This window comes from Gnatocerus cornutus, chromosome 4 (genome assembly GCF_029298725.1).
Source record: "Gnatocerus cornutus isolate USDA-ARS CGAHR chromosome 4, icGnaCorn1.1, whole genome shotgun sequence".
Classification (NCBI taxonomy): Eukaryota; Metazoa; Arthropoda; class Insecta; order Coleoptera; family Tenebrionidae; genus Gnatocerus; species Gnatocerus cornutus.
Genome location: NC_142236.1, coordinates 5149606 through 5176001, shown reverse-complemented (window position 1 = coordinate 5176001; position 26396 = coordinate 5149606).

Sequence of the window (26396 nt, the reverse complement as noted above, 5' to 3'; positions counted from 1 at the left end):
AACATTTTTTTTATATATAGGGTGTACAAACATTGATAGAAAATGTTCGTTTGCTTGCCTAGAATAAGTACTAAGATGTTTTCGACAAAAAACACTTGCGAGGCGCGCCGAGCGCTTATCGAATTTGACTTCCAAACTAGCGAGGCGGGCATAGCGTTTATCGAATTATATTTTCGAATTAACCGAGCTTTTGTCACATTTTTCATCAGAAAATCTCTAGCGAGGTGAGTCGAGCGTTTATCGTATTGTATGTTCGAGTCGAGCGTTATTTAGATTATATACAGGTTAATTTTGAAATCAAGGGCTTTACGAAAATATTACGTTTTCAGTGATTTTTATTAATTTAACGATAAATGTAAAAATTCCAAAATCCCGACCTTACTCGGCGCCACTGTTATGCACAAAACAATCTTAACAACAACAATTTTGTTTGTTAATAATGTACCTATGCATAGTAACCTTAGTAAGCATTGGCGTAGCATAAAAATTTGAATCAATATTTTTAATTTTTTTTCTTGAAACTGAGACAGCAATTTAAAAAACGAAATCTGCCAATTTCCTTCATTTAGAATCAGCTGAAATGTTTTTTGTTTTCCGCCTCTATTTCAAAATCACCCTGTATATACATTCGTACTAGCGAGGCGTGCCGAGTTGTTTTTACATTTTGCCTCAGAACTATCCAGCGAGGCGTGCCAAGCGTTTATCGAATTCTAATTCCGAACTAACGGGTCGTTCCAAGCGTTGACTGCATTGTAAGTTCGAACTAACAAGGCGTGCCAAGCTGTCTTTATATTTTGTCTCAGAACTATCCAGCGAGGCGTGCCAAGCGTCTATCAAATCGTAATTTTCACCTAGCAAAACGTGTGAAGCGTTGATCGCTTTGTACGTCCGAACTAGCGAGGCGTACCAAGCATTTTTTACATTTTACTTCAAAATTATCTAGCGGAGCGTGTCGAGTGTTGATCGCATTGTAAGTTTTGCCTCAGAAATATCAAGCGAGGCATGCCGAGCGTTTATCGAATTCTATTTCTAAACTATCGCAATGTGCTGCACTGTAAATTTGAAGTACAAGACGTGCCAACCGGTTTTCGGATTATACATTCGAACTAGCAATGTTTTTAAATTTTTCCTCAAAACTATCCAGCGAGGCGCGCCGCGCTTTTGTAGAATTGAATTTTCGTATTAGCGAGTCGTGCCGAGCGTTGATCGCATTGTTAGTTTAAACTAAAAAATGTGCCGAAGGTTTTTTGGATTATATGAACATTTGAACTAGCAAGGCGTGCCAAACTTTCTTTACATTTTGCCTCAGAACTATCCAGCGAGGCGTGCCGAGCGTTTATCGAATTCTAATTCCGAACTAACAAGTCGTTCCAAGCGTTCACCGCATTGTAAGTTCGAACTAGCAAGGCGTGCCAAGCTGTTTTTATATTTTGCCTCGGATCTATCCAGCGAGGCGTGCCAAGCGTTTATCAAATTGTAATTTTAACCTAGCAAAACGTGTGAAGCGTTGATCGCATTGTACGTCCGAACTAGCGAAGCGTACCAAGCATTTTTTACATTTTACTTCAAAATTATCTAGCGGAGCGTGTCAAGCGTTGATCGCATGGTAAGTTTTGCCTCAGAAATATCAAGCGAGGCATGCCGAGCGTTTATCGAATTCTATTTCTAAACTATCGCAATGTGCCGCACTGTAAATTTGAAGTACAAAGACGTGCCAACCGGTTTTCGGATTATACATTCGAACTAGCAATGTTTTTAAATTTTTCCTCAAAACTATCCAGCGAGGCGCGCCGCGCTTTTGTAGAATTGAATTTTCGTATTAGCGAGTCGTGCCGAGCGTTGATCGCATTGTAAGTTTAAACTAAAAAATGTGCCGAAGGTTTTTTGGATTATATGAACATTTGAACTAGCAAGGCGTGCCAAACTTTCTTTATATTTTGCCTCAGAACTATCCAGCGAGGCGTGCCGAGCGTTTATCGACTTGTATTTACGAGCTGTCAAAATTTTCGAGCGTTGATCGTCTAGTAAACTCGAACTATAGTGGTGTGCCAATAGTTTTTTGAATTATACTTTTGAATTAGCGTGTCGTGCCAAGCGTTGATCGCATTATAAATTCGAACTAGAAAGGTGATCCAAGCGTTTTTTAGATTATACATTCGAACTAGCGAGGCGTGTTGAGCTTTCTTTACATTTTGCCTCAGAACAATCCAGCGAGGCGTGCCGAGCGTTTGTCAAATTGTATTTCCGAACTACCGATACGTGCCAAGCATTAATCGCATTGTAAGTTCGAACTAGAGAAGCGTGCCGAGTTTTTATTACGTTTATTTTCAAACTAGCGAGGCGTGCCGAACAATTGGTCAAATTAAAAAAAAAAAAATTGAACGAAAATTAAAATAAATATTTTTTTGTAGTATTATTTAGTATCGCAACGGCCCACATTTCGATATTATTGATGTATAGATTCGCGGTCTTATCCGTCACTTTCCGGATTCGATCCAAAGCAAACAAAAATACTTATTTACATTTTCCTCCCTTGTCTTCCGTATTTGATCAGTACACTTTGGCAAGTTTGCCATTCGAATCCTCCCCATCATTTTTAAGCCTTCCCGCAAATATATTTTTCATGGAAACCCTTCGATTCAGTTTACTTTTCATAAAAAAAAGTAGTTGTCGTATTTGCAAGGACCTCTTACAAGTAGAAAATAAAAATCGTCAATCCTACCCTCGTATAAAATTCCTTCCGTTACGTGACATCACGCTCCTCCAGCAAAAGTGGCCGTGTACTTTGCTTGCAAATATCTTCTGTGAAATCTCCAAGTATGAATGATGATGTGGTGGATATTGATAGATCAAAGCTCATACACTCGGACTGGAGTCTGGATTCTGGACACGTAGCTTGTTCCATTCTCTGGAGGCTGTTGTTCCAGGGTACGCGTATGTGTGATATGGGGTTATAAAAGCCGAAAATATAGAAGACAGGAAATATCAAACACTAATCCAGAGTAACGGGCTTTTATTGTATCCGTTCCGTTTTACAAAGGGGTGTCTTTTACGGTTAACGCGATGTGACAAAATGGCCCTGAAAATGGAACACTGTTTGGCTTTCATTAGTTTCGATAAAATAGACCCCGGTTTTATTAAAAATGTGCACTTCAAAGGTGAGAATATTGCGGAACTTTGAGAGTTTAAATTAAGGAGATTCCGATTTTTTCACCTCATAAATTAATATAAACACGGGCGACGGCGGGTAGATTCGATTAAGTGGATTTTCTCCCGGAATTTTTACTCAAAGAATTTCAAATTTAATTTCGACGACGAGACGGTAAAGCTACACAAATTAGGCCCCGGTACTTCCACCCTGTTTAAGGCCAAACTGTACTTTGTAATGTAAAATTCCAGAATTTGTACGACTTTCTAAAACCGAACATTAAAATTTGCAGTTTTTTCAATTTTTTATAATATCCATTCACAAAACATAAAAATCAAGTTATCTTTGATTTCTGTAAAATCAGAGTGTACTTTTCAATCATGATTTTATGGGACTGTACTTTGAAGTTTGTTGTCAATGTCAGTTTAGTTTGTTTAATTTTAGTTTACCTTAGAGAACTTCTTAGTGTCTTGTTGAAACTTCCCAATGCAGAAATTAAATATTTCGTACGCTTTCTTGCAGAGTGAGTCGAAATTAAAGATTTTATTTTAAAATTTTGGCATTATAATTGTCAAATGTCCATTTGGTTACCAATCTCACCAACTGTTCCGTTTAGGGTTATTTTTTATCGCCAACCATAGTAACTTTTATGTTTTGTGAATGGATATTAAAGTCTTTTAGATCAATTTATGTTTATAAGTCTTTAAGCTATTTATTTTTTTCTATTTTTTTACTTACATTTTGATTAAGTTGCTTGATGCTTGTTTGAAGTTATATTTTAATTCTTTGGATCTCTTAAATTCCCTCATTTTCTGCATATAAAAATTTCTACTTGTTCAAATCTTTAAACTTTTTAGGTTCAATCCGAAATTTTTCCTATTCCAAGGTTTTAAAAACTTTGATATTATTCAAAATACTAAGAAATTGTTTGAATTTTCAAGTTTATTATATTGATTTTTTTAAATTTATTACATTTTTTGGAGTTTCTTGAATTCATTCCTTTTGTGCTCCTACATTTTTCAGTTTGTTCAGATTTTTGAAATTCTTAAAGTATATTCAAAATTTTAGATTTTACAATTCCAGTTTAATTTTTTTGGTTGAGTTCTTACAAACTCTTTCATTTTAATTAAGTTTTTTTTTTACATTTTATTACTAAAGTTTTGGAAAATTTAATTTTTTTACAAACCCAAATTTTCAAAGTTTTTTATAATTCGCTTCATTTAGGTTTTTGAAATTGCTTAACGCTTCTGTCTTTTATTTCGATTCATTTAATTTTTCTGCATTTCAAATTTTTAAAATTCTTAAGTTTTTAAAGTTTTCGGTTTTCTAAGCCTCTACAAAGTTTTATTGATTTGATTTATTGTAAATTCTGTTCTAGTCTGTTAGATTTCTTAGATTTGATTTTGATAAATTTAATTTTTTTTATATTTCCCAAATTGTTTAAATTTCTAAAAACTCTTTTTATTTTTTTAGCTTTCACTGTACACTGACTAATTTTTTTCCATTCAAAAATATTTTTAAATTTTTTAAATCTTCAGTTTTTTTCAGAGGTATTTATGTTCTAGACATTTTCAAGACTTTCATTTTGATTCTTTGGAGCTCTTTAAATAGTTTTTAGTGCAACCTAAATTTTTAGTTTTTTAAATCTTCAAAATTCTTCAAGTTTATAGTTTTCGTTTTTCACAATTTTTCTGTTTGTTAGGTTTTAAGTCATTTATATAATTTTTTTATTTTTTTTACTCAAGTTCAGGAAAAATTTGATTTTTTTAGATTCTTCAAGTTCATCAAAATTTGTCAATTTTTTAACATTTTTGATTTAATTGAATTTCTGGCAATTGTTTGAATCTTTAAGTCTCATTTTGATTCTTGGAATCTGTAAAATTCGTTCTTTTTCTGCGTTTAAAAAATTCCACTTTTTCAGAGCTTCAAAATTTTCTAAGTTTATTCAAAAATTTTAGTTTTTTCAGATTAAGTGTTTCAAAATTCTTTGATTTCTTTAGCCTCTACCAGAATTTTTTCGATTTATTGCAAAGTGTTTTGTAACCTTTTACATTTTTTAGAATTTTTTTTTGCCTTATATCAGTTTAAGTTATAAATTTTTTTAGTTTTTTTCAAAATTTGAAGAAATGTGAATTAAATTTTCAAGAATTTTGTATTAATTTTTTTAAAATTTTTTGCATTCTTTAGAGTTTCTTGAATTTATTCCTTTTATGCACTTCAATTTTTCAGTACTCCAGATTCAAAATTCTTTCAGTTTATTCAAAATTTTGGATTTTACAGTTCAACTTTATTTTTTTTGTATTTCTTAAAACTCTTATTTTAATTTAGTTTGAATATTTTGAAGCCATTTATATATTTTTTTATATTTCATTACTCAAGTTTTGAAAAATTTTAATATTTTAGTCTCAAAAAATTTCGTAATCATCAAGTTTTCCAAAATTTGACAAATTTTTAAGATTTTTCATATCAATTAGATTTTAGAAATTGTTTCAATCTTTAAGCGTCTTATTTTTACTATTTGAATCTTTTAGACTTTCAAAATTATTTAGGTTCATTTAAAAGTTTTCGTTTTCCAGTTCAAATTTTTCAAAATTCTTCAGTTGTGAGTTTTAACACGATTTGTATAACTTTTTTGATTTCCCTTTACTCAAGTTTTGGAGAAAATTGAGTTTTTCAGATTCTCAAGTTTTCAAAATCTTTAAATTGGATTTTTAACGTCATTTGTATAGAAATTGTCTGAATCTTAAACTTCTCATTTTGAATCTTTAAATCTTTTGAATTCGTTTCTATTGTGCATTTCCGATTTTCAAAATATTTTAGGTTTAGTTTAAATTTGCGACGAAATTTTTTTCAATTTCTTTTAAGTTCTTTGAGGTTGATTTATTTTCCATTCCAGAAATATTTTAAATTTTTTATATTCTCAAATTTTGTCTTCTTTTCTGATCTCTAATTTGATATTTCTTTAAATTACGTTTTAAGTTTCTTTTTGTTTTTACATATTCTATTTAAAAATAATTATTTTGATAATAAAAATTATTTTTTTTTATGTTTTTTTAATTAATACTCACACGTCTCCAGACAAACGGGCTTGCGAGAAAGTCGATTTACAATTACTGTCATAATTATTCGAAGATTGTTTCTTTCATCTTTAATCAAAAAGAAGTAAATATTGGTTAATTAATTATTATTGAATTCGAAAATATTTGTTAATTTAATTTTTGCTTTTTGATCCTCCGAGATGTATAAAAATGCAGTATTTTAATTGTATTTGCAAAAGACGTGGTCGTCGGAAAAGTATTGTGTATAACACGTGTCGATTAAATATTTCACTCTTTGTGACTGTCACACTCTTGTAAAATATCCAACTTCTTGTTGCAAAATATGTGACCGGTGCTATGAGAATTCAGCGAGAGTACTGTTCATTAAGACATAGTTTCTGCATTTTTGTGCAAAATGTGAAAAGTATAATTAATTAGCAAATTGTGATTAAAGCTGTTGCCTTTGTAATAATTCACTAAGCCGACGTGTAGCTCTCCATAAAAAGAAACGAATGTGTTTACCATTCCCTGCAAGCATATCTTGTGCTATCTGGCTAATTCCATTAAACCGACACGCAAATATCTTTTATCTTGTCTGGAACATGCAATTAAGCATAGACAACGAACCATCCTCGTTTTGCGCCCTAGAGACAAAGATTAATCTCCTTTTTAACAAACCTAACATAATGTTTAATTAAAACAAATAGGCACAGCCGCACGCAAGCTAAAAATGCAAGTCCAAGTTTTTTCTAATTGAATTACACCGTAATACTCGAAAACCAAATGTTAAATTTTACCTCAACATTAATTAAACCACAACTACGCTAGAGAAATTGGTAATTTTCAGTTGCTTTACCTGTTCAGAAAACCTATTTTTGTGCATAAATATGCTTATATCGAAGCACGAGCTTTTTTAATTAATTAGGAAAGAGTAGAGGGAAATATGCGCGAATTAATGAAGTCTTTGGAGAATGGAAATGATGGAGTCAGCGAGTGCAACATCGCACATTCTGCGTGGATGTAATTTTATTATAATCTAGAGGGAATTGCTGTTGTGTCGGAGTTGCACTGAACTAGCGTTTTGTCAGCAGATGGAATTATTAAAGTTTGCTTTTCAATCGACAAACACCAAAAGTTCAAAGGTGGTAACGAAGCTGAAGTTCCGCCGAATAACCACGATTAATTGACGTCTTTTTAAATTTTTTATATTGGTATTGAAAAAGGATAGTGCGGAACTATTTTACTCTCCATTTTTATGAAAAAAAATGGCGAAGCATGCCGAGCGCTTATCAAACTTTTCGTGCAAAGCTGCGAGGCGCGCCGAACATTTGTCGTCTTTTAGCTTCCAAGTAGCGAGGCGTGCCGAGCGTTAAAGTCAATTTTTTCTGAGCGTGCTGTGCGTTTATCGAATTTTTCTTTTAAATAAGCGAGGCGCGCCGAGCGTTTATCGCACTCTACTTACAACGTGATAAGGCATATCAAACGATTATTGTATCTTTCTCTAAATCTTCTGGCGAGGCGCGGCGAGCGTTTACCTCATTTTAATTTTAAAGTAGCGAGGCGTGCCGAGCGTTGATGTCATTTTATTTTAATGTTTCTTGCGAGGCGTGTCAAGCGTTTATCAGATTTATCTTTTAAATAAGCGAGGCGCGCTGAGCGTTTATCGCACTCTACTTACAACGTAGCGAGGCATGCCGAACGTTTATTGTATTTTTCTCTGAATCTTCTAGCGAGGCGCGCCGAGCGTTTACTGCACTCTGATTTTAAAGTAGCGAGGCGTGCCGAGCGTTGATGCCATTTTTTTCTGATGTTTCTAGCGAAGCGTGTCCAGCGTTTATCAGATTTATCTTTTAAATATGAAAGGCGCGCCGAGCGTTTATCACATTTTGCTTAGAACGAAGCGAGGCGTGCCGAGCGTTTATCGCATGTTTTTCTAAATCTTCTAGCGAAGCGTGTCGAGCTTTTATCAGATTTTGTTTTCAAACAAACGAGGCTCGTCGAGCGTTTACCGCACTCTGATTTTAAAACAGCGACGTGTGCCGAGCGTAGATGTAATTTTTTTCTTATGCTTCTAGCGAGACCTGTCAAGCGTTTATCAGATTTATCTTTTAAATAAGTAAGGCGCGCCGAGCGTTTATTGTATCTTTTTCTAAATCTTCTAGCGAGGCGCGCTGAGCGTTCACCGCACTCTGATTTTAAAGTAGCGAGGCGTGCCGAGCGTTGATGCCATTTTTTTCTGATGCTTCTAGCGAGGCGTGTCAAGCGTTTATCAGATTTATCTATAAGCAAGGCGCGCCGAGCGTTTATCGCATTATGCTTAGAACGAAGCGAGGCGTGCCGAGCGTTTATCGCATGTTTTTTTAAATCTTCTAGCGAAGCGTGTCGAGCTTTTACCAGATTTTGTTTTCAAACAAACGAGGCGCGTCGAGCGTTTACCGCACTCTGATTTTAAAGTAACGAGGCGTGCCGAGCGTTGATGCCATTTTTTTCTGATGCTTCAAGCAAGGCGTATCAAGCGTTTATTAAATTTATCTTTTAAATAAGCGAGGCGCGCCGAGCGTTTATCGCATTTTGCTTAGAACGAAGCAAGGCGTACCAAGCGTTTATCGCATGTTTTACTAAATGTTTCAGCGTGGCATGCCGGGCGTTTATTTTCGAACAAGCGAGGCCCGCCATGCGTTTATCGGATTTTGCTATCGAACAACCGAGGCCCGCTGAGCGTTTATCGTACTCTGGTTACAACGCAACGAGGCGAGCCGAGGGTTTTTTACATGTTTCTCTGAATCTTCTAGCGAGGCGTGTGAGCGTTCATCGGATTTTGATTTCAAACAAAAGAGGCACGACGAGCGTCTACCGCACTCTGATTTTAAAGCAGCGAGGCGTGCCGAGCGTTTATCGAATTTTGTTTTCAAACAAGCGAGGCGTGGCGAGCGTTTATAAAACTTTGCTTTTAAACAACCGAGGCGCGGCGAGCGTTTATCGCACTCTGCTTTTAAAGTAGCGAGGCGTGCTGAGCGTTTATCGAATTTTGCTTTCGAACAACCGAGGCGCGCCGAGCGTTTATCGCACTCTGTTTTCAAACTAGCGAGGCGCGCCGAGCGTTTATTGCCTTTTACTCCCAAACCGTCTATCAAATCAAAAAAAGTCAAGAGACAAAAAATCTTCCCAATAAATTTCTGCATTCAATGACCTTTTAATCATCTTCCTAGTCCCAATGCAACCCAAAAAATCAGGCAAATTTTCTGAAGTTTCCAGTTCCTTCCGTCTCATAAAAGTGTGAAAAATTCGCATTATTTAGCACCACCCCTCCCCAATAAATCTCATCAACAAGTGGCCACAATTTACATTAAGATAACATTAACAGTTTGGTTTGGGTGAAATTTATGTGAGCTCCTAATGTTACGCAACCGCTCACTACCTCTTCGAATATTTGCGGTGATGTCACAAAAGCTCTCCTTAGTCGCCATCTTCATTACAGTGCTTAATAATCGTACTTAAGGCAAAGTTCTCAACGTGCTCGGTCGGACCTTAAAGTGCCCACATCGAGAAATTTATCAGAGATTTGCCTTTGCTTCTAATTAGTTATGGTTGTATTTACACCAAAATGAATGGATTGAGTTTGTTATATTAAGTTTAATGAAAGTTTGCAGAGATGAAAAGTCTGCAGCTGAAGTCTCTACTCGTGTGTTTATTTTGAGAGGAGATAAATATTAAATAGTAATTGAGGCTGGACTTCGCGGTTTTTAATTATGTTTGGAATGCGCGGTTTTATTATTTTATTGGAAGTACATAAATGTGGAATTTTAGTCGCATTACACAAATCACAAAGGTGCTTAATAAATATTCGATTGTACTGGTTTATTAATTTCATGACAATAAATATCAACAAATCCCGTATCGATTTTGATTTAGAATAACAATAAAATAACGGGTAATTGTAAATTATCAGCGTGCTTTTAATTCAATTCAAATTATTTTTTTGTTACCTTTTTAAACAATTTTTAGGATGGGATTATTTAATAATCGTCTAGTCCATGTCAGATCCCAGATGCTCGTAAATTTTCCGAACGAATGCACGAAAGACGCGGAATTTATCGCAAAAGATAGTCGAAAAGAAAGAAGTTTTTTGAAGGTAAGATTTGAAGCGGTGAAGGCAAATTGTCGTAAATGACAGTCGGAAAAAAAATTGCAAAAGCAAAAAATAGTCGGAAGTACAAACTGACAGATAAGCAAATTTGTTGCTGAAGAATTTGAGAAGACTCTTAAAACGCAGTAGTTCGGGATAGTTCTGGTTGGCGCAGAAATGGTTGCAAAAGACAGTCGGAAAAAAGAGGTTGTGCAAACACTATTTAGTTGCAAAAGACAGTCAAAGAAAACAAGTAGTTTTTAAGCTAATTGCAAAAGACAGTCCAAATTAATAATAGGCACGCAATTTTTTCACTGCAAACAATTAAAAAGACTCAGTTCTTGTTGCAAAAGACCGTCAAAGGAGAGAAGCTTTTGCAAACGCAAGATTAGTAGCAAAAGACACTCAGAGAATTTGTTGTAACGTCCACATTTTTGCAAAAGACAGTCCATCTAGATCTTGGTAGCGCAGAATTGGTTGCGAAAGACAGTGACAAAAAAAAGCTATTGCAAGCGCAAGATTAATTGCAAAAGACAGTCAAACAAACTTTTGCATAAGCATTATTTATTTCAAAAGACAGTAAAGATCGTTTTTGTAGCGCAGATTTTGTTGCAAAAGACAATCGGAGGTAAAAGGTTTTTGCAAGCGCAGAATATATTTTAGTTCAGAGTTTATTGCCAAAGACAGCCGAAGCAGAGAAGTTTCTCCAAGCACACGATTAGTTGCAAAAGACAGTTAGATCAGTTATTAGTAGTACAAAATTTGTGGATAAAGACAGTTGGGAACACTCCTAAAACGCAGTATTTGTTGGAAAAGACAGTTGGAATAGTTCATGATAGCGTAAACTTTGGTGGAAAAACAGTAGAATTAAAGCAAAACTTTCAAGTGCTAGATTAGTTGCAAAAGAGATACGGAGGAGTTGCTGCAAGTTGCACGATTTGACAGTCAAAAGACAGTCGAAATAATTCTTAGTTGGGTAAAAATTTGTTGCAAAAGACAGTCGGATAATCGGAGCTTGTCTAAACATTAGATTTGTTGCATAAACAATGAGAATTGCTTGGGCGAACAAAATTAGATGTAAGACTCGAAGGAGTTGTTGCAAAAGACAGGCAGAACGGTTCTTAGTTGCGTTAAAATTTGCTGCAAAATACAGTCAGAAAATAGAAGCTTTTGCAAACATTAGATCTGTTGCAAAAAACAATCAGAATAAAGAAGCTTGTGCAAAAACAAAATTAGTTGCAAAAGACAGTCGGGATAGTTTTTGGTGGCGCAGAATTAGTTGCAAAAAAAGTCGGACAAAATTGTAAAATAAACAGTCAAAAGAAAAAAGTTTTTGCAAGCTTTAGATTGATTGCAAAAGACAGTTTTAGATTGTTTGCAAAAGACAATCGGATAAAAAGAGCTTTTACAAGCGCAAGATTAGTCACGTTTTTAGCTTTTGCAACAAATTTGCTATTTATTGTATTTTCTGGCTATCATTAGCAAGCACTTTGGTCTGTCAGAAGCTATTTGTCTATTTTTAGCAACAAACTCTCCAAACGCAACTACTCTTACAACTTTTTTTCCTATTGTTTTTGCAACAAATTTGCCATTTATTGTTATTTCTGACTGACTTTAGCAACAATTTATACGTTTTTTAGAATCTTTTCGATTGTCATTTGCAACAAAGTGGCGTTTCCCTCATCTCTTTTGACTGTCTTTTGCAACAAATCATGCACTTACAAAAACAGCTTTTTTGACCGTCTTTGGCAACCAATTCTTCGCCACCAAGAACTGTCTCGACTGTCTTTTTGCAACAAATTTTCTATTTATTGTCTCTTCTGATTGTCTCTAGCAAGAACTTCTAGACTGTCAAGAACTACTTGTGTTTCTTTTGCAACAAATCCTGCAAACGCAACAACTTCTACAAGTCTCTTTTGCAATTTTTTTTCCTATTGTCTTTTGCAACAAGTTTGCGTTTTATTGTCTTTTCTGACTGTCTTTAACTAGAATTTCTACGTTTTTAAGATTCGCATGAGTTGTTGAAAACGCATAATTTATTATTAGTTGCAAATGACAGTCGGGACAGTTTTTGGTGGTGTAAAATTAGTTGCAAAAAAAGTCAGAAAAATTTGTAAATTAAACAGTCAAAAGAAAAAAGTTTTTGCAAGCTTTAGATTGTTTGCAAAAGACAATCGGATAAAAAGAGCTTTTACAAGCGCAAGATTAGTCTCGTTTTTAGCTTTTGCAAGCATAAGATTAGTTTGCAAGAGACAGTCGGACAAACTTTTGCAAAAGACAGTCCAAACAAAAAGACAGTGCTTAAAAACAAAAAAGAGTTAAAAAACATTGGAAAACAAATTTGTTGCTAAAAACAGTTGTAATAATAATAAAACTAGCAAAACAGCTTTAGCTAATTTGAAGAAGTTGTAGCAAGCGCAGGATTTTTTAAAAACTTTTTGACATGTTTTAATAATTGCATTCAAATTTTTCGTCTTCTTAACAATTTCCCTGCCCGGATTAATTAACTGTTTTTCTCTTAACGTCACAACAATCGGCTAAACCTTGTCAGATACCAGATGCTCGTAAATTTTCCGAACGAATGCACCAATGTTAAAGTGGACGTCACGTCTCTTGTCTCTTTTTCTTGTATCTTCCCACGCGGAAGAAAAATATCCGACTAAAATCCATTAAAACCAACTAATTTCTGTCTGTTCTTGTTCGTAGGATGATGGGAATCCAACAAAACATTTTAATCAGAGCAACTTTGCGGTATTTAATTACGGTGCGTTTATAAATAAAATTACAAAGAATAGAATGTTTTTCCAAATAATTAATAGCTCCTTCTGCTTCGCGTAACACATTAAAGCAAGTCTCTGAAATAATTCAGAAGCTTTTCGGCAGTTACCATTTCCCTCAGTAATTGATTCTTGTTGTACAGAGCATCAAATATTTACCACCGCCAACGCGAGCGAGGCTTATTTTAACACAAATGTTTCGTTTCAATTAAAGTTCAACAAGTCGTACTCAAAAATGGAACGATACGAACCTGCAAATAATTAATTACACTTTGGTTCGAGACAAAAAAAGAGATTTTCTCGAGTTAAAGAAGTAGGGGTAGATTTTCTCGGCGAAAGCTCGACCTCCGCTTGCATTCACATTATCAAATGCACGGAGATAAAAGCAAGGGTTTATTTTGTTGTTTCTTTGTGTTTGCGATAGCGTCGCAGCTTTAGAGAACCAGGCGAATTATGAAAATCCAATACTGGAGATGGCAGTTATTGTTTCAGGGAGGATTATTTATGAGAGTTGAGGGCTTGTCGAAGCAATTTGATACCGACAACTCGACACATGAGAAATTGTTATCTACCGCTTGTAATCGGGAAGAAAATGAATGCTAAAGGTGGAAAAAGAACAGAGAGGTATCCAGGGAGCAAGCTTGGATGAGCTATATTTGAGTTTTATGTTGAAACAAAAAACATTGAAATACGATCCTTTGAATTTTCGTTTTCATATTTATCGTATAAATATTAATTTCTTACCCTTTTTACAAATTTCGCAGTGTGAGCTCCTTAGCAAATGCCTCCTGAGGCAAATGCATTTGTCTTCACTTCTTCAACTTTTGCAAAGAACCTTGCGCTTACAAAAGTTCTTCTTCTCCGACTGTTTTTTACAACAAATTCTGCGTTTCTTAATGTCTTTTAAATTGTCTTTTGCAACAAATTTGCAATTTTTTATCCTCAGCCGACTGTCTTCTGCATGAAATTCTGTGCCACTAAGAAATATCTTAACTGTCTTTTGCAACAAGTTTTGCCTTGCGCTTGCAAAAGTTTCTTTTTTCTGATTGGTTTTTGCAACCAATTTGCGCTACTAAGAATCTTCTCGATTGTCTTTTGTAACAAATTTTGCGACTGCAACAACTCCTCATCCTGTTTTAGCAAACGCTCTTTTTCTCCAACTGTCTTTGCAACAAATTCGCGATCCATTGTCTCTTCTGACTGTCTTTAGCTTGACTTCTGCGACGTCAATAATTATCATGACTACCTTTTGCAACAAATCTTGTCCCTGTAACAACTCCTTTGCACGTTTTTCCAACAAATTCTGCGCTTTTACGAGTGTTTAAGAGTCTTTTGCAACAAATTTGCGTTTCTACTATTGTCTCTTCTGACTGTCTTCAGCAACAAATTCTGAACTGTCAAGGGCAATCATAGCTGTCTTTTGCCACAAACTTTTTGCACCTGAAACGACTCATTTGACTGTTTTGCAACAAATTCTGTTTTTACGAAATTTTTCAATTGTATTATTAAACAAATTTGCGTTTCTATATCACCCATCTCTTCTGATGGCAAATCCTGTTCTTGCAAAATCTCCTTTCTTTGTCGTTTGTTGTTTGTCTTTTGTAACTAATCTTGTGCTGCAAAAGCAAGCTTCTGACTTTCTTTTGCATTCAATTCAGCGCTACTAAAAACTATTCCGACTGTCATTTGCAAATAAATCTTGCTCGTGCAAATGCTCCTCCGAGTGTCTTTTGCAATTTACTTTGCAATTACAAAAGTTATTCTCCTCCCACTGTCTTTTACAACAAATTCTGCGTTTTTAAAAAATTTTCTAATTGTCTTTTGCAATAATTTTGCGTTCCATCGCTTTTTCTGACTGTGTTTAGTAACAAATTTGTTGTTTGTTTTTGCAAATACTTTTGTGCTTTCGAAACCTCTTCCCTTCGAACTGTCTTTTGCAACTAATTCTGCGCCATCAAGAACCATTCCGACTGTCTTTTGCAACAAATTTGCTATCCATTGTCTCTTCCAACTGTGTTTACCAACAAAATCTAGTCTGTTAAAAACTATTTTTGTATTGTTTGCAACAACTTCTACAACAAGTTTTTGCAAAATTTCTTAATCTCCTATTGTCTTTAGTAACAAATTTGAGTCTGACTGTCTTTAGCAAAAATTTCTACGTTTTGAAGAAACTTTCCAACTGTTAATTGCGACAACTCCTGCACTTACAAAAACATCTCTGCTTTGACTGTCTTTTGCAACAAATTTGGCCCCCCAACAAAACCGTCAACTGTCTTTTGCAGCTAATTTTGTGCTTATAAAGTCTCTTTTCTTCTGATTGCCTTAGGCAACCAATTCGGCACCACCAAAAACTCTTCCGACTGTTTAGTCTTTAGACTTTAGACTTTAGTAACAAATTTGTTATTTATTGTCTCTTTTGACTGTTTTTAGCAAAAACTTCAGGACTATCAACACTATTTGTTTAGTTTTTACAACAAGTTCTGCAAACGCAACTACTCCTACAAGTCTCTTTTGCTAACGCTCCTTTTCTCCTATTGTCTTTGCAACAATTTTGCCGTTTATTGCAATTTCTGACTGTCCTTAGCAACAATTTCTACTTTTTTAGAATGTTTCCGATTGTCATTTGCAACAAATTGGCGTTTTCCACATCTCTTTTGACTGCCTTTTGCAACAAATTTGCTATTTATTGTCTCTCCTGACTGTCTTTAACAAGAACTTCTAGACTGTGAAGAACTACTTGTCTTTCTTTTGCAACAAATCCTGCAAAGGCAACAACTTCTACAAGTCGCTTTTTCAAACGATGTTTTTGCAACAAATTTGCGTCTTATTGTCTTTTCTGACCGTCTGTAACAACAATTTCTACTTTTTTGAGAATCTTTCTTGTCTTTTGCAACAAATTCGTGTTTCTCTCATCTCTTTTGACTGTCTTTTGCCACAAATATAGCTGTTGCAATAGCTTCATCAACTGTCCTTTGCAACAAATTTGCGTTGTATTGTCTTTTCTAACTGTCTTTAGTTACAAGTTGTCACAAACAATAATGCAGTCTTTTGCAACAAGCCTTGTTTGGGCAATAACTCCTCTGACTATTTTTTAGCAAATGCGTTTCTAAGAACCTTTCCAATTGTTTTCTTTTGCAACAAACTTGCCTTTTATTGTTATTTCTGACTGACTTTAGCAACAATTTTTACGTTTTTTAGAATCTTTTCGATTGTCATTTGCAACAAAGTGGCGTTTCCCTCGTCTCTTTTGACTGTCTTTTGCCACAAATCATGCACTTACAAACGCATCTTTTCTGACTGTCTTTGGCAACCAATTTATCGCCACCAAGAACTGTCCCGACTGTCATTTGCAACCAATTTGCTATTTACTGTCTCTTCTGACTGTCTTTAGTAAGAACTGTCAAGAACTACTTGTCTTTCTTTTGCAACAAATTCTGCAAATGCAACAACTTCTACAAGTCTCTTTTGCAAATGATGTTTTTCTCTTATTGTCATTTGCAACAAATTTGCGTCTAATTGTCTTTTCTGACCGTGTGTAACAACAATTTTTTACGTTTTTAAGAATCTTTCCAATTGTCTTTTGCAACAAATTTCTCTTTTATTGTTATTTCTGACTGAATTTAGCAACAATTTTTACGTTTTTTAGAATCTTTTCGATTGTCATTTGCAACAAAGTGGCGTTTCCCTCGTCTCTTTTGACTGTCTTTTGCCACAAATCATGCACTTACAAACGCATCTTTTCTGACTGTCTTGGGCAACCAATTTATCGCCACCAAGAACTGTCCCGACTGTCATTTGCAACCAATTTGCTATTTACTGTCTCTTCTGACTGTCTTTAGTAAGAACTGTCAAGAACTACTTGTCTTTCTTTTGCAACAAATTCTGCAAATGCAACAACTTCTACAAGTCTCTTTTGCAAATGATGTTTTTCTCTTATTGTCATTTGCAACAAATTTGCGTCTAATTGTCTTTTCTGACCGTGTGTAACAACAATTTTTTACGTTTTTAAGAATCTTTCCAATTGTCTTTTGCAACAAATTTCTCTTTTATTGTTATTTCTGACTGAATTTAGCAACAATTTTTACGTTTTTTAGAATCTTTTCGATTGTCATTTGCAACAAAGTGGCGTTTCCCTCGTCTCTTTTGACTGTCTTTTGCCACAAATCATGCACTTACAAACGCATCTTTTCTGACTGTCTTTGGCAACCAATTTATCGCCACCAAGAACTGTCCCGACTGTCATTTGCAACCAATTTGCTATTTACTGTCTCTTCTGACTGTCTTTAGTAAGAACTGTCAAGAACTACTTGTCTTTCTTTTGCAACAAATTCTGCAAATGCAACAACTTCTACAAGTCTCTTTTGCAAATGATGTTTTTCTCTTATTGTCATTTGCAACAAATTTGCGTCTAATTGTCTTTTCTGACCGTGTGTAACAACAATTTTTTACGTTTTTAAGAATCTTTCCAATTGTCTTTTGCAACAAATTTCTCTTTTATTGTTATTTCTGACTGAATTTAGCAACAATTTTTACGTTTTTTAGAATCTTTTCGATTGTCATTTGCAACAAAGTGGCGTTTCCCTCGTCTCTTTTGACTGTCTTTTGCCACAAATCATGCACTTACAAACGCATCTTTTCTGACTGTCTTTGGCAACCAATTTATCGCCACCAAGAACTGTCCCGACTGTCATTTGCAACCAATTTGCTATTTACTGTCTCTTCTGACTGTCTTTAGTAAGAACTGTCAAGAACTACTTGTCTTTCTTTTGCAACAAATTCTGCAAATGCAACAACTTCTACAAGTCTCTTTTGCAAATGATGTTTTTCTCTTATTGTCATTTGCAACAAATTTGCGTCTAATTGTTTTTTCTGACCGTGTGTAACAACAATTTTTTACGTTTTTAAGAATCTTTCCAATTGTCTTTTGCAACAAATTTCTCTTTTATTGTTATTTCTGACTGAATTTAGCAACAATTTTTACGTTTTTTAGAATCTTTTCGATTGTCATTTGCAACAAAGTGGCGTTTCCCTCGTCTCTTTTGACTGTCTTTTGCCACAAATCATGCACTTACAAACGCATCTTTTCTGACTGTCTTTGGCAACCAATTTATCGCCACCAAGAACTGTCCCGACTGTCATTTGCAACCAATTTGCTATTTACTGTCTCTTCTGACTGTCTTTAGTAAGAACTGTCAAGAACTACTTGTCTTTCTTTTGCAACAAATTCTGCAAATGCAACAACTTCTACAAGTCTCTTTTGCAAATGATGTTTTTCTCTTATTGTCATTTGCAACAAATTTGCGTCTAATTGTCTTTTCTGACCGTGTGTAACAACAATTTTTTACGTTTTTAAGAATCTTTCCAATTGTCTTTTGCAACAAATTTCTCTTTTATTGTTATTTCTGACTGAATTTAGCAACAATTTTTACGTTTTTTAGAATCTTTTCGATTGTCATTTGCAACAAAGTGGCGTTTCCCTCGTCTCTTTTGACTGTCTTTTGCCACAAATCATGCACTTACAAACGCATCTTTTCTGACTGTCTTTGGCAACCAATTTATCGCCACCAAGAACTGTCCCGACTGTCATTTGCAACCAATTTGCTATTTACTGTCTCTTCTGACTGTCTTTAGTAAGAACTGTCAAGAACTACTTGTCTTTCTTTTGCAACAAATTCTGCAAATGCAACAACTTCTACAAGTCTCTTTTGCAAATGATGTTTTTCTCTTATTGTCATTTGCAACAAATTTGCGTCTAATTGTCTTTTCTGACCGTGTGTAGCAACAATTTTTTACGTTTTTAAGAATCTTTCCAATTGTCTTTTGCAACAAATTTCTTTTTTATTGTTATTTCTGACTGACTTTATCAACAATTTCTACATTTTTAAGAATCTTTCCAATTGTCATTTGCAGCAAAGTGGCGTTTCCCTCATCATTTTTAACTGTCTTTTGCAACAAATCATGTACACTTGCAAAAGCATCCTTTCTGACTGTCTTTGGAGACCAATTCATCGCCACCAAGAACTGTCCCAACTGTCTTTTACAACAAATTTGCTATTTATTGTCTCTTCTAACTGTCTTTAGCAAGAACTTCTAGACTGTCGAGAACTATATGTCTTTCTTTTGCAACAAATCTTGCAAAGGCAACAACTTCTACAAGTCTTTTTTGCAAAAGATGTTTTTGCAACAAATTTGTGTCTTATTGTGTTTTCTGACCGTTTGTAACAACAATTTCTACTTTTTTAAGAATCTTTCTTGCCTTTTGCAACAAATTCGTGTTCCTCTCATCTCTTTTGACTGTCTTTTGCCACAAATATAGCTGTTGCAATGCTTCTTCAACTGTCTTTTGCAACAAATTTGCGTTTTATTGTCTCTTCTTACTGTCTTTAGCTACAAGTTGTCACAAACAATCATGCAGTTTTTTGCAACAAGTCTTGTATAGGCAATAACTCCTCTGACTATTTTTCTAACAAATGCGTTTTTAAGAACCTTTCCAATTGTCTTTTGCATCAAATTTGCTTTTACATCTCTTCTTCTTATTCTGGACCAGCAAAAGCTCTTTTTCATATACTGTCTTTTACTGTAAATTGTGTGAAAAATGTAACAAGCAAGAGCCTTAAAATCGACAGTTGCTAAAATGTAAATAAGTTTGTCCCCATCGTTTTACATCAACGGGTTAAAAGAAGTTCAGAAAATGTTTAATTAAGGTAATTGGCAGAATTAGAAACTTTTAATTAACACCTGTTTTGCCCAGATCGGCTCGGCTCAGCTCAGTTCGACGCTATCAAATTCTATAATTTCGTTTTATGTGTGGCTTGTCGAGATAAAAAAGCATTTATGTGAATCGCAAGTTTCCTTCTAAAAACTTCCTTTGTTTTCTTAACGGCTCGCCTCCACCTATCGCAAAATCCGCACAAAAGAAGCAGTTTCGTAGTAAACATGTTTTCCTCATTTAATTGTTGGCTGGATTATCGCTCTTGACTTCGCGTCCAAAAAGGTGTGTGCAAAGGAAAAAAAAATGACAAAAGCAGTGTTATACGTACTATATTACTGGCTGTGTCAAAGCTAAATTGCCAGCGAGTTCTCGGATATATGCAGCATTTGTGGCCACCTGGCGGCAGTAAACACCCGCTGCATGTAAACTAGAGAGGCTGAAGCGCGACATGCAGGCGCAATGCGGTATATAAAGTGAGAACGTGTCGATTTGCTAAACGAACTTTGCTGATAATCGAGGAAATTGAAGTAAACAGCGCCGAATACTGGATATTTACGGGGGCGGAGAAAAGTCCGGGAGTTTGCATCTTGGAGTAAATAAATGACGGATTCTGACAATGATTTGTGGTCTTCGCTGGTTTTTTTCTTCGGTTCCAGTCTGTGCACCCACTGGAGTCTAAATCTATCCGGAAGCAACAGTGTTCAACTTTACTGCCAACATAAAATCGTGAATAATTTATACCGACTTTATTACCTACACTTGCGTCTGTTTATTTCTTTCACTAACAATTTTCTTCATTGTTTACATCGATTTATTTTCATCGGCTATGATTTTGATTGGTTCCGAGGCAGAGAAATAGTTATTTTCACTTCAAGCGTCGAATTAGTGGGACTTGCGCTGTGACGTTTCGATGGAAGTGCTGTACATTTTTTTTTGTGTCGTTGGTTTTTAGCAACGCGTGTCTTTAAAAGACCGCATAAAAGACAAAACGCCGATATAACACCCGATTTTGGTGCACGTCACGTTACAATTGTATTTCCTCAGTGTAAAATGTGTTCATGCCGAAATGCATATAAAACACAAACTCCCTAGTAATCTCCATTACATAAGCGCCAACAATATTCCGTAACAGGGAAAAGGAGTTGGCAGCTTTCAACAATTACGTGTTTCGCTTAGACAAAATGATCCATTAAACTCGGAAATAAAGCTTGACAGTAAATTGCGTTTGATTAAAACTTGCTTGTATTATATTAAATCGCCTGTTTAAGAAGTCTGTAGTTTTATTAATTAGAAGAAGGATTTTCATAAATTGTGCTTTGACACATTCTTATGCCAAGTTGTAGCTAAATGCGCTTTCAACAAGGTGAACTAGAAAGCTCTTTAGTTTTATTTCTATATTAAAAAAGGTGGGAATTTGCGTTCGTTTACTTTTCTAAAAAAAGTACTGTAAAGTTTTCCTGGCAGTTGCGAGTGCTGCACTCTTTTTCCGACAAAAAAAAGCTTGCGAGGCACGCCGAGCGTTGATCGCATTTTACTTTAGAACTGGCGAGGCATGGCGAGCGTTTATCGAATTTTATCTTTGTACTAACGAGGCGTGCCAAGCGATTATTGAATTTTAATGCATTCAATGACAAATATTTCGATGAAGCAAAATGTGATAAACGCTCGGCACGCCTCGCTAGAATATGCAAAAGTACATTGCGATTAACAGATCTAAAATGCGATTAACCTTCGGCACGTCTCACTAAAATATTCAAATGAAACGCAATTATAGCTTGGCACGCCTCGCAGGAATATTCAAATGAAAAATGCAATAAACAGAATATTTAAACGTAAAATGAGATAAACGCTCGTTTCGCCTCGCTAGAATATCCAAACGTATATTGCGATTAACAGCTCGGCACGCCTCGCTGAAATATTTAAATCCAAAATGCGATTAATGTTTGGCTCTCACTAAAATATTCAAAAATGAAAAGCAATAGCTCGGCATGCTTCACTAGAATTTCCAAAGTTCGGCACGCCTCGCTAGAATATTCAAATTTAAAATGGGATTAATGTTCGGCATGTCTCACTAAAATATTTAAAGATGAAAAGCAATTACAGCTCGGCACGTCTCGCAGGAATATTCAAATGGAAAATGCGATAAGCAGAATATTCAAACGTGAAATAAGATAAACGTTCGGCTCGCCTCGCTGAAATATTCAAATTTAAAATGCGATAACCTCTCGGCACGCCTCGCTAGAATATCCAAACGTATATTGCGACTAACAGCTCGGCTCGCCTCGCTGAAATATTCAAATCTAAAATGTAGTTAATTAATTAATTAATGTAATTAACGTTCGGCACGTTTTACTAAAATATTCAAAAATGAAAAGCAATTATAGCTCGGCACGCCTCGCAGAAATATTCAAATGGGAAATGCAATAAACAGAATATTCAAACGTAAAAAAAATTAACACTCGGCACACGTGTCAGAAATATTCAAATCTAAAATGCGATAAATGCTCAGCACGCTTCGCTAGAATATTCAAAAGTATATTGCGATTAACAGCTCGGCACGCCTCGCTAGAATATTTAAATCTAAAATATGATTAACGTTTGGCACGATTCACTAAAATATTTAAAAATGAAAAGCAATTATAGTTCAGCACGCCTCGCAGAAATATTCAAACGAAAAATGCGATAAACAGAATATTCAAACGTAAAATTAGATAAACGTCAGCACGCCTCGCTGAAATATTCAAATCTAAAATGTAATTAATTAATTAATTAATGTAATTAACGTTCGGCACGATTCACTAAAATATTTAAAAATGAAAAGCAATTATAGCTCGGCACGCCTCGCAGGAATATTCAAATGGGAAATGCAATAGACAGAATATTCAAACGTAAAAAAAATTAACACTCGGCACACCTGTCAGGAATATTCAAATCTAAAATGCGATAATTGCCCGGCACGCCTCGCTTGAATATTTAAAAGTATATTGCGATTAACAGCTCGGCACGCCTCGCTAGAATATTTAAATCGAAAATGTGATTAACGTTTGGCACGTCTCACTAAAATATTTAAAGATGAAAAGCAATTATGGCTCGGCACGCCTCGCAGGAATATTCAATTAGAACAAGCGATAAGCAGATTATTCAAACGTAAAATAAAAAAAACGCTCAGAATGCCTCGCTGGAATATTCAAATAGAAAATGCGATAAACAGAATATTCAAACTTAAAATAAGACAAAAAATATTTGCCACGTCTTTCTAGAATATCTAAAGCCATAAAACGCTCGGCACGCCTTGTTAGAATATTGAAATGTACAGTGCTATAAAACGCTCGGCTCGCCTCACTAGAGTATTCAAATGTATAATGCAATAAACGTTCGCCTCGCCTCGCTAGAGTATTCAAATGTACAATGCACTAAGCGCTCGGCACGCTTCGCTGCATAATGCAAGTAAAATTGCGCCGCTCGGCATGCCTCGCCGGAACAAACAAAAGTAAAAAACGCGCTTGGAACGCCTCGCACATTTTACTTACTAGAAGGGATGAAAAAACCCTCACTACTTTAAGAAAACTGTTTAGTACCTCCACTAGACAAGCAAACGAACACATTCTAAAACCTTGTCCTCCACTCCTCGATTTTACCTGAACTAAACTCGACAAATTCAATTTCTAACTCAAATCAAGTCACTCTCTGCCAAATCTTGACGTCCAAACTTCCCGTCTTTAAAATTCACCCCTTTAAAATTAAATGTGTAACCCACAATGGCGCTCAGACGCAGCATCGATTCGAGCAACACCGTCAAATCTGTCACTCTCCAAGACCCGCCACCAACCTCAATAAATACTGTAAGAGCCACCAAAAATTAAACTTAAATGACGTGTCGATTTTAGATCGCAGATCTACTTTCCGCCACGAAAATGAAAAATTCTTTGATGCAACGGACATTTAACTGTGAGTGCGCCCCTGACTTCTACAACCGAGTGCTTGGCCCTACTGCAGATGAGGCTTTTCTTCGGGGAATCCACACGATTTTTGACATCTTCGGGAAATTTTCGACGTGCGGTAATGAAGATGATTATGGAAAAGAGCCGGAACCGGTTGAAATGAAGTCGGCTCAGAAAGTACTATCTTCGTTTTGAGTTGGTTTCTCATGGTACCATTTCAGGTGGTGACGAAGGCGTTGGAAAACATGGGACTTCCGGAAAAGGTGCGTTTGTTTGATAATAAGACCAAAATTTGATTTTTTAGATGGCGAACCAAGTCGTCGAGAAGTCCATGGAGATGGTAAGTACGACCTTCCGTTTTCTTCATTAAAATAGTTAATTTAGCTACTAAACAAAGATCCTTCGGTGAGTATTCTGGGTGTGGTCTTTGATCTTACACCAAGTTTCAGCTTGCTAGCAAAATGGAGCAAACCTCAGCTATTAATGTAAGTTTTGGTACTAATTTCGAGAAGCTTAAGCTGGTTTCCAGATGGTGTCAGAGATCTTGCAGACGATGGGATTGGAACCAGAGGTACTACCATGGTAATGTGACCACAAACTCTAATTTTTCTTCTAGATGGTGTCGGAAGTTATCCAAACTATGTCTTCAGACCTTGTAAGTACCTTCTTTAAGTGGTACTAATCAAAACTAATTTTTTTACAGGATAGAATCAGCGTAAGTTTGCAGGTTTTTTCTTGTAGCTTCTACTTCTTTTTCTAGATGAAATCAACTCAACAAGAAGCGAACAGAAGACTTAGCGTACGTTTCCAAAAGTCTTTTCTGTTAGTAATTTTATCGTTTTAGTTAGCTTCGACGTCCGAACCATTGGATCAAAGAATTAACGATATTGTAATTGAAGAGGAAGCAAGAAGAAGAAGTTACAACGAGGAAGACTCAAACCAGAAGAGTTTAAATGAGGAAAGTCTGAATAAAGTAGACCTCAATAGAAGAATTATGACTGTGGACGACTCCATAAAGTCAAGTTTGACTAACAACGACTCCAGGAAGCCAAGTTTGAGCAACGACGACTCCAAAAGGCCAAGTTTGAACAAAGACGACTCCAAAAGGCCAAGTTTGAACAAAAACGACTCCAGAAAACCAAGTTTGACCAACGAGGAGACCAAAAACTCAAGTTTGGACTCGAAAAGAAAGAGTTTGAATGAGGAGGATTTGGGTACAAACAATGTATACCAGAAAGAGGAAATAAATGAGAAACTAACACAAGACAACAACTCAAGAAAAAGCTCTTCTTCCAGTAAAGAAGAAGAAGAAGTTATCGAAACCAAAACAACATCAGACAACTCGAACATAACTCCAAGTACTGCTGAAAGACCAAAAATGTGCTCTTGCTGCAAATGCTTGTCGACAACTTCGAAACCTCGAACGTCCGAATCTGCAAAATCGAAGTTTGGTACTTCGACCAAGTTGAGATTTTGTCGGTGTTATGACTGCTCGGTACCTCTTGTTTATAGAGTTGGGATGAACGAGGAGCTTTTAGGTACGACTTGGTACTATAATTTTTTTTTCTAAAAAGTTTTCTTGGTAGATTCTGAATTGCGTACTGAATGTTGTTGTCGTCCAAGAGGTAGATTTGATTGTTAGTGGAGACATTTTAGTTAATTTTTAATTTTAGGCAGATCTAAGAGCTTTGCACGAGGAGATAATTGTTAGATTTTTGATTTTTTAATAAATTTGGAAAAAATAGTTTTTTTCAAGTTGTTTTAATTTTGGAGATTTCAACGCTGGTGCAAAAGGTAGGAGACGTACCCAAAAACACAAAAGTGATGAAAATTTTTCTGTTAAATTTTAAAACTCCGATAGTTTTAAGACAACATCGATGAAATTTGAGGAAATTGCAATTATTGACGGGTTTAATGGTTCTGCAAAATTGCAAATTATTTGGGGCAGAGAATCCAATTTTACAAATTTTTTGTTTTCGAAGATAAAAACTTTCTAAACGTTTTAAATTTTTATAACTCTGAGAGTTTTGACTCTATAACAATGAAATTTTGAGAATTTATTTTTTTTGACATGATTATTAACTATGATAAAAAATAACAATTTTTAAACAATTTAAAAAAGAAATTCAGAAATTTTAATATTTAGACCAAAACAAAAAAATAAAAATTTCGGTTGAATTCCAGAAGTTTGACAATTTTAATACTAAAATAATAATTTTAATACTAAAATAATAAAATTTGGGGATTTTATTATATTTTTTATGCTTAATAATTCTGTAAAATTACAATATTTTTAGATAAAATAAAAGTTTTTTATTATCTTCTTCAATGTTATTCTCTATGACTAATTATCAAATTTTTAAACAATGAAAACAAATTTTAAAAATTTGAATCTATAGAACAAAGCAAAAAATTTGAAATTTCGATTAAATTCTATAGCTTTGGTAGTTTTAAGACTACATCATTGAAATTTGAAGACTTTTTAACTTTTGACCTGCTTAATAACTGCAAAATTTTAAAAATTTTGGACAAAAAAGACTGATTTTTGAAACCATGTTTTCGGATAAAAACAATTTTTTTTCAAGCTTTCATAACAATGGTAAAAGAATAAAGTTTTGAAACTTTATAATTTTTGATTAGTTTAATCATGTTGA